This window comes from Cupressus sempervirens, chromosome 2 (assembly GCF_028749045.1).
Source record: "Cupressus sempervirens isolate cs-2001-9-10 chromosome 2, ASM2874904v1, whole genome shotgun sequence".
Lineage (NCBI taxonomy): Eukaryota > Viridiplantae > Streptophyta > Pinopsida > Cupressales > Cupressaceae > Cupressus > Cupressus sempervirens.
In genome coordinates, this window is record NC_143119.1 from 512,866,270 (window position 1) to 512,881,293 (window position 15,024).

Genomic DNA, 15,024 nt, shown 5'->3' on the forward strand with positions numbered 1-15,024 from the left:
AGCTTGAACTAGTGGCATTTTGTGCAAAAACTAATCTCAAAATTAGAAAGTTTGTCTTCTCACAATTACGGTGATATATAACATCGCATACTTTGCCTACAAGAAACTCATTAAATCTTCATTTGAAAAATGTTCCTCTGGTATGAAACATAGTCTGTCTGTAACTTTGATTTAAAAATTTTCAAAAATTTTAAATAAGCTAAGGTTCCAACTTTATAAAAATGACCCCTTTGAATTTAAAATTCAATCTGAACATGCATTTTAGCCTAAGAAAAGAATAAAAATATTTTTATGACTTTCACATTTTCCCTATCCTTCCAATCTGGGGTCAACTGTCCTTTGATCGGGCACCACCTGGCACTTTCTGATTCGTCGACCTCTCAAATGCAGTGCCACATCATCATTGGGCGGGCCCAGTGCCATGTGACACATCCCTGCTTCCTCGTATTCTTTAAATCCTGAGCATTTTAGTTTTGCGGGTTTGCACTGATCATTGGGTCATGACACATGCCACGATCCTATGAATCACTCTTGATCTACTTGTCTGCACCACCTCATCAACAACAGAATCCTACTTTCCTACAATCTTTAACCAACGGGCATCTCTGTTTTGCGGGCATGCACCAGCCCTTAGATCATGACATGTGGAAACATTTGGTTCAACAGTGCCACATCATCGTGCATGCATGTTTGTTCAAATTAACACCTTGGCAACTTGCCAGTTGTCCTCCGCATGCATGTTGGTGGGGTCCTCATGTTGGCATGAGGCTTCTCAAAAAGTCGTGTCTTATTAACATTAAACATCCTGTATGGAGTATTATTTAAAATGCAAAAGATACACCTATACAAGCATTTGTGGGATTATTGGTCAATTTAGAGTTTTTTGCCCACCGTACAACCTCCTCTGTTATTATAACTTGTAGTTCTGTTCCAACTAAAAAAACTATACATAAGGGTAGGGAAGAGAGCCAGAAGTAAGCATACCACCCATTCACATTAAGAAGCAAAAAGACCACAACAAATGCCCACAATGCAGGGTTGATTCCCACTACCTCTTTGAAGTCATCATCCAAAGACCTCCTTATATATTTCTAAAAATCAAACTTGCTATTTGGAGCCAAGTGGGCCACAATGAAGCCATGGCACAAAGTCAGGTAATCAATTTTAAGTACCGACCTAAAGAATTGTCGAAAGAAGCATACAATCCATTTAAGAACTAGAGGCTCCAGAAACTTGTGTGGTGCCTCACGAATGAAGTTTCATGGCTGAATCTAAATCTTGCAAGATCATTTGAAAATTCATATTCCATTGTCTGGGTTTCCTTCTCCCATAATTTCCAATGCCTCATTTTTGAGATTGCTAAGCCCATGGTTATTACGCTATATAAGACATGTAAAATTGCCAAAATAAAGATGAAATAATGGAGGTCATGCATGCCCTTCTGGGAGACAAGAGGATACATGCCCTTCTTTGTACAAGGGTCCTCACCCTTAGCAACAACAACCAATTCACGCCTCCATGGGACGTCCTGATCAAAAGACATGGATGTCCAATTCCATAGAATTTTTTGACTCTTTTCATCACCTGAATCAGATTTTGTCTTTGAATCTTTCTTTTTGTACTCACAGGGAAGCATGGAGTAAGCAAATTTTTTTGATATACAAATCTCGAAAATAGGCTGTTGTCCATCTGTCAATAGGAGGAGATGAACCCCAGAATCATCAATTCTGATTTGATCTTATTGAGTGCCTCATACAAGGGCTTCTTAATCGTATCTTGTGTTGCTAGTAGTTTCAATCATGGCATTGACACTAGCATCCATATCTATCAGATCTCTAAGAAACTGATGAAATCAGTTGGGCCCCAAAGAGGGTCTGGCTACAGAAAAATTCATTTTCGATCAATTGATATGGAAAAGTGATTCATTGATCATTTCAAACCATCTAAAATCAAATTCAAAAACAAATTCACCACTTAAAACCTGCTTTAAATCACCTCTATACAACTGTGAAATTTGTGCCAAGAGGCCTGTTGCCTAGCTTTAAAAATTGATATAAACATCTGGTCGGGATCTGAAACTCTAGATCTCTGTTCTCTCCAACACATTCAACAGGCCTGCCAAATCTCATCACATGATGACATCAGGGTCAAATGATATTGACTTTCAAAGTTAACCTCTCAAAACTACCTACAAGAAAACATGTTAGCAAACACTAAATCTCGTTCAAAATTGGCTTTGAAAACTATGTTAGCTGACACTTAGGGAAATGAAAACTAGAGCGTTGGTTCTTTGTCATTAGGAGAATATAAATCTAGGATTTGAGCTCATGACAAATAACAGGACGCATATGGCGAGCGGTCAAAGTGGGCTACTTGGATTTTGCAAACTGGAAACAATGTCTAAAAAGTGATTTTTGCAAATGGAATTGACCTAGAAAAGTGTGCAAATGGATTCGTCATGACTTGCAAACTGGCACACTTAAGGTATTTTTAGGGTACAACATAGTGGTACAATCTATTCGATCTTACCAATCACTGATCTCAAGTTATGACATCATGAACAGGGATTCTGACAAATATGCAAATACTGACGCAAGTTAAAAAACTAGAAATTGCATTTGGAATCGCATTTGAAAACTGATCAAACAGATTCGTTGTGAGCTAAAACTTGAAACATAGCAAGTCTCTGACATCTACAACACAATGAAAAAGAAATTTTAGCATTCAGGTCAACTGGTCAAAAGTTATAACATGTCAAACAGGGCTTTTCAAAATTATGTGCAAAGTGCATCAGCATGAAAACATTAAACTGCCAACTTTGAGGGATTCAAAACCTAGTCAAACGGATTCAAAACAATTCAAAATTTGAAACATAGGCTCTCAGGTATGGACACTAAACAATCCCAAAGTGGTGGGTCATGATACAATTCTGGGTGCAAGATATTCAATAGCAAACATAGCCTCCTGTTGGTATCTGATACTTAGGTGAAAATGCACATTTGACAAATGCTTAAAACGAGACCTCACAAAATAGCTTAGAATAGCAGCTTAACTTCATGGAATGAGTGGATATACTGAATGGAAGGTGCTAGAAGCATTAAACACCTTAGGGGCCTCAAAGGTACAATCGGGTACATATGCATTTATGGGGCTTGATTTGACTAAAAAATTCAAAAAGAGGCTCAAAATGGGAACGCAATTTTGAGCGCCAATAGTGGCTCTATCTAGGGATGCATGCCCCTTGTGGGCATGGCAAGATTTCAGATCTCTGGTAGAAGTAGACCACACACCTGAACAACAAAAACTTCCTGTCTTGAACAACTTATTGAAAGCAAAAATAACTACCTCTACTCTATACACACAATGACCCCAGGCCACCGAACTTCAACGAAATTATTTACCTCTATCGAAAACTTGATTTTCATTCCTTTTCTCATGAGGTAAACTAAAATTACTTCTCATATCAGTTTCACCAATTAGATACACATCTTGAAACTCAACACCTAGTAAAATTGAATCTTCATTCTTACTTTCATAATGCATATAAAAACTTGCTTCATTCTCAAGCTTTTGCTCATTATGAAAATACTAATCAACATGCTCAAATATATCAGACTGAAACTAAAAATCCTCTTCATTTAATAAATCGTGCATGCTATCAACTTTGAATATGAATGCATCATATTCAACATGGAGAAAAGGATCACTCATACCTTCAAAATGTGAATCCTTATGTATGAGTGGATGATACTCAAATGAACACTCTGACTTGTACTCACACATGTCATCGATGTCAGAATCTGAAACTAATCCACAACCTTCAAATGGTTTTTCATAATCAACAAATAGATTAATCTTCACATCAGAGAGTTCATCATAAAACTCATTGCAAGGTGCGTACTCATTTTCAAAAACAACTTTTTCAAACACCTTGTCATCTATCTCATCAGATGCAACATAATCATCAGTTTCACTATCAAACTTGGAAGAAGAACATTCTGATCTCTTATAGTAGTAAGACAAGGTATCATCATCAAACTCATCCTGAACCAAATCTGAAAGTTCTATGCCTTCTTCAAACAATGGGTTGATAACTCCATGTAGTGATCCTCTTTGAACATTATGACAAAAAATGGGCTAATCATCCTCAGGATTTTCATCATATAGAGCATTAGTATATATTTTAAAACCATTAGCCATCTCATCTTCATGGAGACTTTCGGCATGTGAAGAAAAATCAGAATCATTACCTGAAGCCACACTATTAACTCCATCAATGAAGCATGCAAAATATGAATCAATATTACTTGCATTGTCTCCATTAAGGTGATTCAAATGTCTTTCAACAACTCATCATTTATCTGACCAATAGGTACTGATGTATTAAACTTAGAATCATTTGTGTGCTAATTATCACTTCACTCATTCTCAAGACATTCATCTATACAATTAGGTAATCCGTCTTTATGGATAATCTCTTTGTCTTCATACTGTGTAGACAAATCTTATTCACAAAAGATTTGGAAATAGAATTCATACCTTTACTGACATAAGAGAACTCACTTCTGTCATTGCTCTCTTCTTCCCAATCTACATTTGACTCACATGAAGATGAACACATACTAGCACTTTCCTCTCCTTGACTCAATTAATTACTTTCATCATCAGCTTCATATGATGCTTCTTCACAATACATTGGATCAGCAACTTCATTATCACTTGAAAGATCGCTTCCAACTACTTTGTACTAATACTGAGATGCTTATCTTTCAAATTTAGATTTAATAACACTTTCAACATGATGTAATCTCTCAATAAGATAATTCATTTCTTGCCTATCTTGCTGATTAAGAAAATGTATCTTACCCTCTACTACTAAAATATCATCAACATGTGAGCTTAGCTCTTCTGGCTGTGACAGGGATAAGTGTAACTTACATTCTTCATCCTGTGTTATATCTCCATGACATGTCGGATCAGCAACATTAAACTCATGATCATAGAGATAACTCTCAGCCTCCTCACTTGCATAAAACTGAGATATAGGTGCAGCAACTTTGAAATTTGAAACATTAGTAACATCATCATACACATAACTATCATGAGAAGAACTAGCTGTTGTAACTAATGTTTGATCTGTAAAATCAACATAATGCTAAGCTTGATCAAAGTTTGAAATATTACTCACTGTTGTAGCATCATGAACATGTATATTTCTATTTGCAACTAGACTAACCTTCCTTATACACATATTATGATTTAAATTCTCAATCTAATTAAAACCTACAGTAGGGGTGTTGACATTATGATTATTTGAAATTGAAGCATCAACACCATGTTCCATTTTTCTTTCAAACACATTATACTGACAATCATTCAAGGCAAAATGACCTCTAGTCAATTCGTACTTCAAATTATTCTCAATATCTCTAGCAGTCATAAAAGCCTGGTATAATGTCTGTGGTTCTTTATCCCTTAGTAGATAGTTCATTTTCTTGTCAAATGCATCAAAGTAAATAGCTAAACACATTTGATCATTGAGTTTGTAACTCTCAGGGATTTCATTTAAAATTCTTGCAAATCTGATGTTAAATTGAGGAACAAGTTCATTACACTCAATATAGATCTTCAAGAACTTATCATAAGAATCAGATATGCTTACTCGTTCTCCAAATTGCTCCATGAATGCAAAATGCAACTCACCCCAAGATGAAATAGAACATGTTGGTAAAAAAGAAAACCGGTCTCTAGCATCACCTTCCAAGATTTGAATGAATAACTTCATGTGCATGTCCTCATGAGCAATTTCATAGTCACCCATCAAATCACTGAATATCTGAATATGATGACTAGCTGAAACATGATGGTCTCATCTAAACTTAGGCAAACATTTTCTAATATCATTAGAAATGGCATTCGAGAAACCATGAATACCATCAAAACATAATGGCATATACTGCTTGGTAGAAATAGATCTAGAAACTTCACTAACATGCTGCATACTAGGTGAAAGGAAGCTCGACATTCTTCAAAAATATGAAACTCATTCACCCATAATAAATTCTGATTTATAACTTGTAGGAGATCTACACAACCTTCTACCAAATGAACACTTCAAATACACTTCACAAATTTAAAACAATAAGCTAAAACTTAATCAATGAAGTGTATGAAACTTTTAAAACTATTCTCCTCTTCTTAGTGCTGAAACTCACTTGACGGAGAACACATATGTAAAGCTTACTTTCATGGAAAAAAAATCACATGAAATTGTAAAATGCCTCAAGTGTTGTTGCTGAAAACATTGATCTTCTGATTGGCATAGGTGCAAGACTGAAATTCATTTACACCACTGATCAAACTTTATAGAGCCACCACCTCTTTGCAAGAGGAATATAATAATCATTGTTGTGATTCACTTTTTACACTTCAATTTCTTATTATAGTAGATTGCAAACAACACTTAAAAACTTATCAAGAATTCAAACTCCCTTTTCAAGAGACTACCAAAAGCATAAGATCTTCCCATACAACTGAAAGTCTTTCAAAATTTTGCAATGAAATCAACTAGGAACAAACTGGTATAGAGATTTGAGAGTCCCCACTCACATTTTGTGAGAAATAAAACATATTTTGTCACTTGACAAATCTGAACTAGACCTTCAATGTAGGAGAAACTTGCAGATCATTAACACCTTGAAAAGAAAATACACTTTAAAATTGATTCCTGACTCTAAACTTTCTCAACAGCACTTGCAAAGACTGAACTGATTGAAGATAGACTTATAACAGCCATAGAACACAATTTACATCTAGTTCTCACAACTTACTACTGCAAATGGATAAAACCTTACTAGGAGACATGAATCTTCAGCAAAGAAATGGAAAACACTTCATGAACTTTCTATTTATACCAGAGATTCCAGTAATTCTAACAATGAATTTCTTCATAGACTCCCCAGGGTGAACCCACAATAATGGGTTCCACTTTAGTGGGACGAGCAAAAATGAAAACCATTGCAAAATGCAAAATTGAGTTCACGCGAACATATTTCGTATGTTCGCATGAACATATGTGATAAATATGTTCGCGCAAACATGATAAGCATGTTCGCGCGAATGCCATGTTCACATGAACATGCAAAATCACAAAATTTTTAACCTTTTTTTCATTTTTTTTTTGCTCTTTTGACTTCCATAATTGCAGGAGAATGATCTCCTACTATAAAATTAAACATGTCAAAATGTGCTGCTTGGAGCAAGCTTTCCAACAATTATAACTTTAATACGCAATTTAATCATTAAGACTTTCAAATATGAGTTTAACTCATTATAGGTTCATTACCAATTGAACATCAACCAACTTTGACACCTCGGGAAAATTAGTAAATTAGGTCAATTTTTTTTTGAAAAATATGGAGGAATTGGCTTATTGAGATACCTTTCTATTAAAAAAAAAAATGGTTTATTATAAATTGACTTCAAATTATTCGTGTCAAACAGAACGTATGTCTGAATTATAGTTCATGTCACTTCAAAACTTCATAAACTATACAATATTCAACCAAAATAAATCAAACCAAATGCATCCTCTGGATATTGATGTTATAAATCTAACATTGAAGAAATTATTTCATTATCATTTTTAGAAAAAAAATTACGTGTGTCAAACGGACTGTCACTTTTTAAAATATTGAATTTTATTATGTACCACTTTTCAGAGGAGATAAAAAAAATTGAAATAATTTTTTTTTTTTTAGATTAGAAAATATGGTTACAAAGTAGGAATAAAGTTCTCAAAATCACTAGTTTATGTCATCTTGAAATTATTTATAGTTTTGGAGATATAGTCACTTGAATGTGACGTTTGTTGCAAAAATATTGATTTCAGTGTCAAAATTAGTCAAAAAGTGGAACCCATTATTGTGGGATCACCCCCCAGTAGAGTCACCATCTTGTTGGTGTTTGAAAATGTTGGAGGGTTTTCAATTATCCCATTGAGAAACTAACATATCTAGGGGCAATTAAATGAATTATAACCATACATCTTCTGGAAATCTCAGACATATCTCTACATCAAGATCCATGATCTATCCTTCACCTTGTGAACAGACAACTACTTCAGATTTGAATCTCATACTCAAATTATCCCATCATGAAATCTACAAACCCTATGTTAAACACCAAGCAATTACATGGCTCTTTGTTCCATCAGCAAGACATTTTAATCACATACATTTGAAAATGAAATGCAACCTAATTTATGCTCTTGGTTCACAAATTAGAAAAGATTACATATACATGAGTAGGAAAAATGATTCAGACTAAATTTGAAACCCTTTAATGTGCTTTATTTGTTTTCCTTGAAACCAAATACATGAGAGACGTACAGAAATACTTCCCAAATCACCTAACAAATCTGAACTATCTGCATAAAACATAAATTGTTGTTTATACAAGAAGAAATGTTGAAGAATGGTGTCTCAGTAGTGAGTGATTTTCTTCTCAAAACTGGAACCCTTCTAATGAGAAAGAATGAGAGAGATATAAGTTGAAGGAATTCTCAGATTGAATCTACAATCGACATGTGTCCCTTCAAAATTCCTTCTCCAACAACTCTATCACCTCTCTCTAATCTCTCTCTTCCATCTGATCTGATTTGATTTCATCATTATTTTGTAACAAACTTCTAAATATCTCAGCTAAATCATGAAACCTTTATGCAACCAAAAATCTAAATTGCATCATGAAATGTTGGAGGAATTGAGGTTCAACTAATTTGAATGTGACCAAACTTGACCCCAATTACTGTTTCCTTGTCTTTTATGCATATTCAAGTCATTACCTTGATAGAAATCACAACTAAACTCTGATACCTAAATTCAATTGCAAGAAAGGAACCTAAGACAAATCCTCTTGTAGCTTGAACCAGTGGCATTATATGCAAAAATTGATCTCAAAATTGAAAAGTTCATCTTCTCATGATTCCGACGATATATAACATCGCATACTTTGCCTATAGGAAACTCATTAAATCTTCATTTGAAAAATGTTCCTCTAGTATGAAACACAATCTATCTGTAACTTTGATTAAAAAAATTTCAAAATTTTTAAATAAACTAAGGTTCCAACTTTATAAAAATGACCCCTTTGAATTTTGAATTCAATTTGAACGTGCATTTTAGCTTGAGAAAAGAATAATAATATTTTTATGACTTTCACATTTTTCCTATCCTTCCAATCCAGGGTCAACTATCCTTTGATCGGGTGCCATGTGGCACTTTTTGATTGGTCAACCTCTCAAATGCAGTGCCATGTCATCACTAGGCCGACCCAGTGCCACGTGGTGCATCCCCATATCCCTGCATTCTTTAAATCCTAAGTATTTTAGTTTTGTGGGTTTGCGCTAATCATTGGATCATGACATGTGTCACAATCCTATGAATCGCTCTTGATCTGCTTGTTTGCACCACCTCATCAACAACTAGGACCCACCACCACGTGTCAAAATCCTGCTTTCTCACAATCTTTAACCAACAAGCATCTCTATTTTGGGGGCATGTGCTAGCCCTTAGATCATGACACGTGGCGACATCTGGTTCAACAGTGCCACATCATCATGCATGCATGTTTGTTCAAAATAACACCTTGGCAACTTGCCAGCTGTCCTTCGTGTGCATGTTGGTGGGGTCCTCACGTTGGCATGAGGCTTCTCAAAAAGCCATGTCTTATTGACATTAAACATCCTGTATGGAGTATTATTTAAAATGCAAAAGACACACCTATACAGGAAATGTGGGATTATTGGTCTTTATAGAGTTTTTTACCCTGCGCATGGCCTCGTTTGTTATTTTAACTTGTAGTTCTATTCCAACTAATAGAACTATACATAAGGGTAGGAAAGAGAGCTAGAAGTAAGCATGCCACCCATTCACATTAAGAAGCAAAAAGACCACTGCAAATGCCCACAATGCAGGGCTGATTCCCACTACCTCTTTGAAGTCATTATCCAAAGACCTCCTTATATATTTCTAAAAATCAAACTTGCTATTTGGAGCCAAGTGGGCCACAACGAAGCCATGGTGCAAAGTCAGGTAATTAATTTTAAGTACCGACCTAAAGAATTATCGAAAGAAGCATACAATCCATTTAAGAACCAGAGTTTGGCTCCAAAAACTTGTGTGGCACCTCATGAATGAAGTTTCATGGCTGAATCTGAATCTTGCAGGATCATTTGAAAATTCATATTCCATTGTATGGGTTTCCTTCTCCCATAATTTCCAATGCCTCATTTTTGAGATTGCTAAGCCCATGGTTATTACGCTATATAAGACATGTAAAATTTCCAAAATAAAGATGAAATAATGGAGGTCATGCATGCCCTTATGGGAGACAAGAGGATACATGCCCTTCTTTGTACAAGGGTCCTCACCCTCAACAGCAGCAGCCAATTCACGCCTCCATGGGACCTCTTGATCAAAAGACATGGATGTCCAATTCCATAGAAGTTTCTGGCTCTTTTCATCACTTGAATCAAATTTCATCTCTGAATCTTTCTTTTTGTAATCACATGGAAGCATGGAGTAAGAAATTTTTTTGATATACAAATCTCGGAAATAGGCTGCTGTCCATCTGTCAATAGGAGGGAGATGAACCCCAGAATCATCAATTCTGATTTGATCTTATCGAGTGCCTCATACAAGGGCTTCTTAATATTATCTTGTGTTGCTAGTAGTTTCAATCATGGCATTGACACTGGCATCCATATCTATCAGATCTCTAAGAAACTGATGAAATCAGTTGGGCCCCAAAGTGGGTCCAGCTAATTTTTTTTTCATTTTCGAACAACTAATATGGAAAAGTGATTCATTGATCATTTCAAACCATCTGAAATCAAATTTAAAACCAAATTCACCACTTAAAACTTGTTTTAAATCACCTTTGTACCACTATGAAATTTGTGCTAGGAGGCCTGTTGCCTAGCTTTAAAAATTGATATAAACATCTGGTTGGGCTCCGAAACTCTGGATCTCTATTCTCTCCAACACTTTCAACAAGCCTGCCAAATCTTGTCACATGAAGACATCGGGGTCAAATGATATTGACTTTCAAATTTGACCTCTCAGAACTACCTGCAAGAAAACATGTCAGCAAACACTAAATCTCGTTTATAATTGGCTTTGAAAACTGGGTTAACTGACACATAGGGAAACGAAAACTGGAGTGTTGGTTCTCTGTCACTAGGAGAATATAAATCTAGGAGTTGAGCTCATGATGAATAATAGGACACATATGGCGAGTGGTCAAAGTGGGCTAATTGGATCTTGCAAACTAGAAACAATGTCTGAAAAGCGAATTTTGCAAATGGAATTGACCTGGAAAAGTGTGCAAATGGATTCGTCATGACTTGCAAAATGGCACACTTAAGGTATTTTTAGGGTACAACATAATGGTACAATCCATTTGATCTTACCAATCATTAATGTCAACTTATGACATCACAAACAGGGGTTCTAACAAATCTGCAAATGTTGACACCAGTAAAAAACTAGAAATTGTGTTTGGAATCGCATTTGAAAACTGATCAAACGGATTCATCGTGAGTTGGAACTTGAAATATAGAAATTATCTGACATCTACAACACAATGCAAAAGGAATTTTAGCATTTGGGTCAACTAGTCAAAAGTTATAACATGTCAAATAGGGCTTTCCAGAATTATGTGCAAAGTGCATCAACATGAAAACATTAAACTGCCAACTTTGAGGGATTCAAAACCTAGTCAAATGGATTTGAAATGATTCAAAATCTAAAACATAGGATCTCAAGTATGGACACTAAACACTCCCAAAGTAGCGAGTCATGATGCAATTATGGGTGCAAGATATTCAATAGCAAACACAACCTCCTGTTGGTATCTGATACTTAGGTGAAAATGCACATTTGACAAATGCTTAAAACAAGACCTCACGAAATGGATCAGAATAGCAGTTTAACTTCATGGAATGAGTGGATATACTAAATAGAAGGTGCTAGAAGCATTAAACACCTCATGGGCCTCAAAGGTATAGCCGGGTACATATGCTTTATGGGGCTTGATTTGACTCAAAAATTCAAAAAGAGGCTCAAAATGGGAAGGCAATTTTGAGCGCCAACACTCACCAAACCAATAGAATTTCTCCTTGCTTAGGCTAACTATCCTGGACTTCAATCTCATTCAGAACAAAAACTATCCTACCAATCAAACATTCAAAAGATCAATGCCCTTCTTTTCCACATTTGAAACAATTACCTTTGAACACACCTCCACCTATCCTCCTTTTTTGATCAACAAGTTTTGGTTCACCCTATGTACTTGGTTTAGCTTGTGCTAAGCTATCTTGCTTCACCTTTCCTCAAGGATTTCCTTGATGTTACCTCTTCAACTTCTCTTCTACTCTCAAATCATACTGATAAGCATCCTCAATTGAATGAATATTTAACATACCAATCTCATCTTGAATATTGAATCTTAAACCATTGATATACTAACCTTTTCTTTTAACAGTTCTCTATGACTAGACCAAATAGTCAACTTGTAGAACTCCTCAATATAATATTTCATAGACATGTCTTTCTATTTTAGATTTTGAAACTTCTTAAAAAAATCAAGTTCATAATCAGTAGGAATGAACTTAGCTTTCAACTTAGTCACCATCAATCTCCATCAAGAGATCTTCATTTCAGCTTCCTCTTCTCTGTCTCTTTGTAGTTCATTCCACCAAAGAGTAGCATGTCCCTTCAACTTAGTTTGTGTCAACCTCACTCTAAGTGGATCCTCAATATCCTCAAGCTCAAAGTAGTCTTCCAATTCACCAATCCAATCAATTAGGTCTTTAGGATTTAAAGTATTTGAAAAATTAGAAACCTCCATCTTATGCTTCAGCTTCAACTAAGATCCAGCTTGAGCAAATTGAGTAGCCCTAATTCCAATAGGTCTCTCCATAAGATTAGTTCTATCCTCACCACTTGATCCAGCAACTTCAACATCTTTAGCAACTTCCTCATAACTACCTTCAGTACCTACATGCCTAAGTAGGCCACCTAAAGCACTCATGATTTCATCAATCATGTCACTCTTCATCAATGCTCTCTGAGATCTAGAACTGACTTTAACCTCCTTCATCTCAGATCTAAAATATGCTTTAACCTTCTTTGAGATCTATTATTCTACAACATCACTAAGATCATCAATCACCCTAGGGTCCAACCTTCATGGAGGTATCTTCCAATGTTTTCACAAACCCTAATCAATAGATCCACAAATCTAGAAGATCAATCAACTCCACCAAATCAACCTTCTCGAACCCACAATCCTCATGCAAACTACCTCAACTTCGATGATATATCTACATGCTTAGGAATGACCTTCACTCTAATACCACCTGACGCAATGCAAGGTGGGAGAATCCCTAAAGGAGATGTCCTAGCCCCCATCAAATAACCACACATCGGAAATACAATAGCAAGAAACAATAATGCAATATATGATACCAAGTCACAACTCTTTATTCAAAGATATAACTGATTACATGCAATATGCCCAACTATAAGGCCTTTCGGGTTAGGTCCAATTACAAATAGCAATTACAAAAATATCAATTCTATAAGATCCAACAAGATCCAACTTACAAACCCAATCCTAGCTAGTCCAGATGCACAATTGGATAAGAACACCAAGAAGAATCCACACTTGTACCCTCATTTCCACCAAGCTATCCTTTGGTTCCTAAGCTGTAGCCCTAGCTCTTCAAAAAATGCATCTATATTTCATTCTAAAAATGAATGACCAAAAGACTCCACAAGACCTCTATTTATACTTGCCAAAATGGCTTACAAAATATTCTAGAATATTACAAAATAGGATGGCCAACCCCAGAATGGTTAGGACACATCCCAAGGCAAGATCTCATCATAAATGTCATGATCAAAATAAATCTCGCAAGTTGGCTCACACCAAAAATGTAGAAATCATGTCCAAAATGCTAACACTTGACATAAATAGGAAAACTTGGCACATGAAGAGTTACTCAACACACACTATGGAACTTGGAACACACTGTAGAGTGAGATAGGATAACACACTAACTTGAGTGTTAACACAACATGGGATAACTCAAACTCAACTTAAACTATAAAATTATTGGCACTCGGCAATTGTAGCAACTTGGCAATGACTGAAACTTGGCAACAACTTCTAGAATGAGTAGGATAGCACACCAACCCGAGATGCTCCTATATCACTCCATAAACTCTAGTTGTACTAGGAGAGCTACCCTGTTGTCCACCTCTATCAACATATCATGTAGTGTGACTTTGAAAGATGTGATTTCAACTTCTAATGGTAAGATTGCTTCACTATCATAGACCAAAGAGAATGGGGTTACCTCCTTAGGTGTTCTAACACTCTTTCTATATGCCCAAAGTGTGGGATTCAACTGTGTGTGCCAATCTTGGACAAAGTTGTTAATAGTTCTCTTGAGGATATTTATGATACTCTTGTTTGTAGCTTCTGCTTTACCATTTCCTTGAGGATAATAGATTAATGATGAATGGTGAATAATATGAAATTTTTCACATAACTCATGAATAATATTATTTTTGAAGTATAGGGAATTATCTATTAGGATGGAATGAGGTACACCAAAGTGGTAAATAATATTGTTAAGGATGAATGAAGATTTTTTATTCCAATGGTATTGGTAAGTGGCATTTCTTCTACACTTTTGGTGAAGTATTCTATCATGGTGATGATCGATTTATGACCACTGGAAGAATGTAGATGTATCATTCCAATAAAATAAAAACCTCACTGATAAAAAGGCCATGTTTTTGCTAATGGATGAAGTTCTTATATAGGTGTGTGAATCATATTACCATAGATTTGATACTTTTGACAGATTTTGACATAGTCAATGGAATCTCTTTCAATGGTGGGCGAGAAATAACCCATTCTAAGAATCTTTTTGTCCAAAGTAAAACTGCT

At 35.5% G+C, this 15,024-nt stretch overlaps 2 pseudogenes; both read right to left on the reverse strand.

The window, feature by feature from the left end:
- Positions 1–309: 309 nt before the first annotated feature.
- Positions 310–9,745, reverse strand: LOC149573224 (MLO-like protein 6; annotated as a pseudogene).
- Positions 9,746–9,782: 37 nt separating this feature from the next.
- Positions 9,783–13,164, reverse strand: LOC149573225 (MLO-like protein 6 pseudogene; annotated as a pseudogene).
- Positions 13,165–15,024: the final 1,860 nt, after the last annotated feature.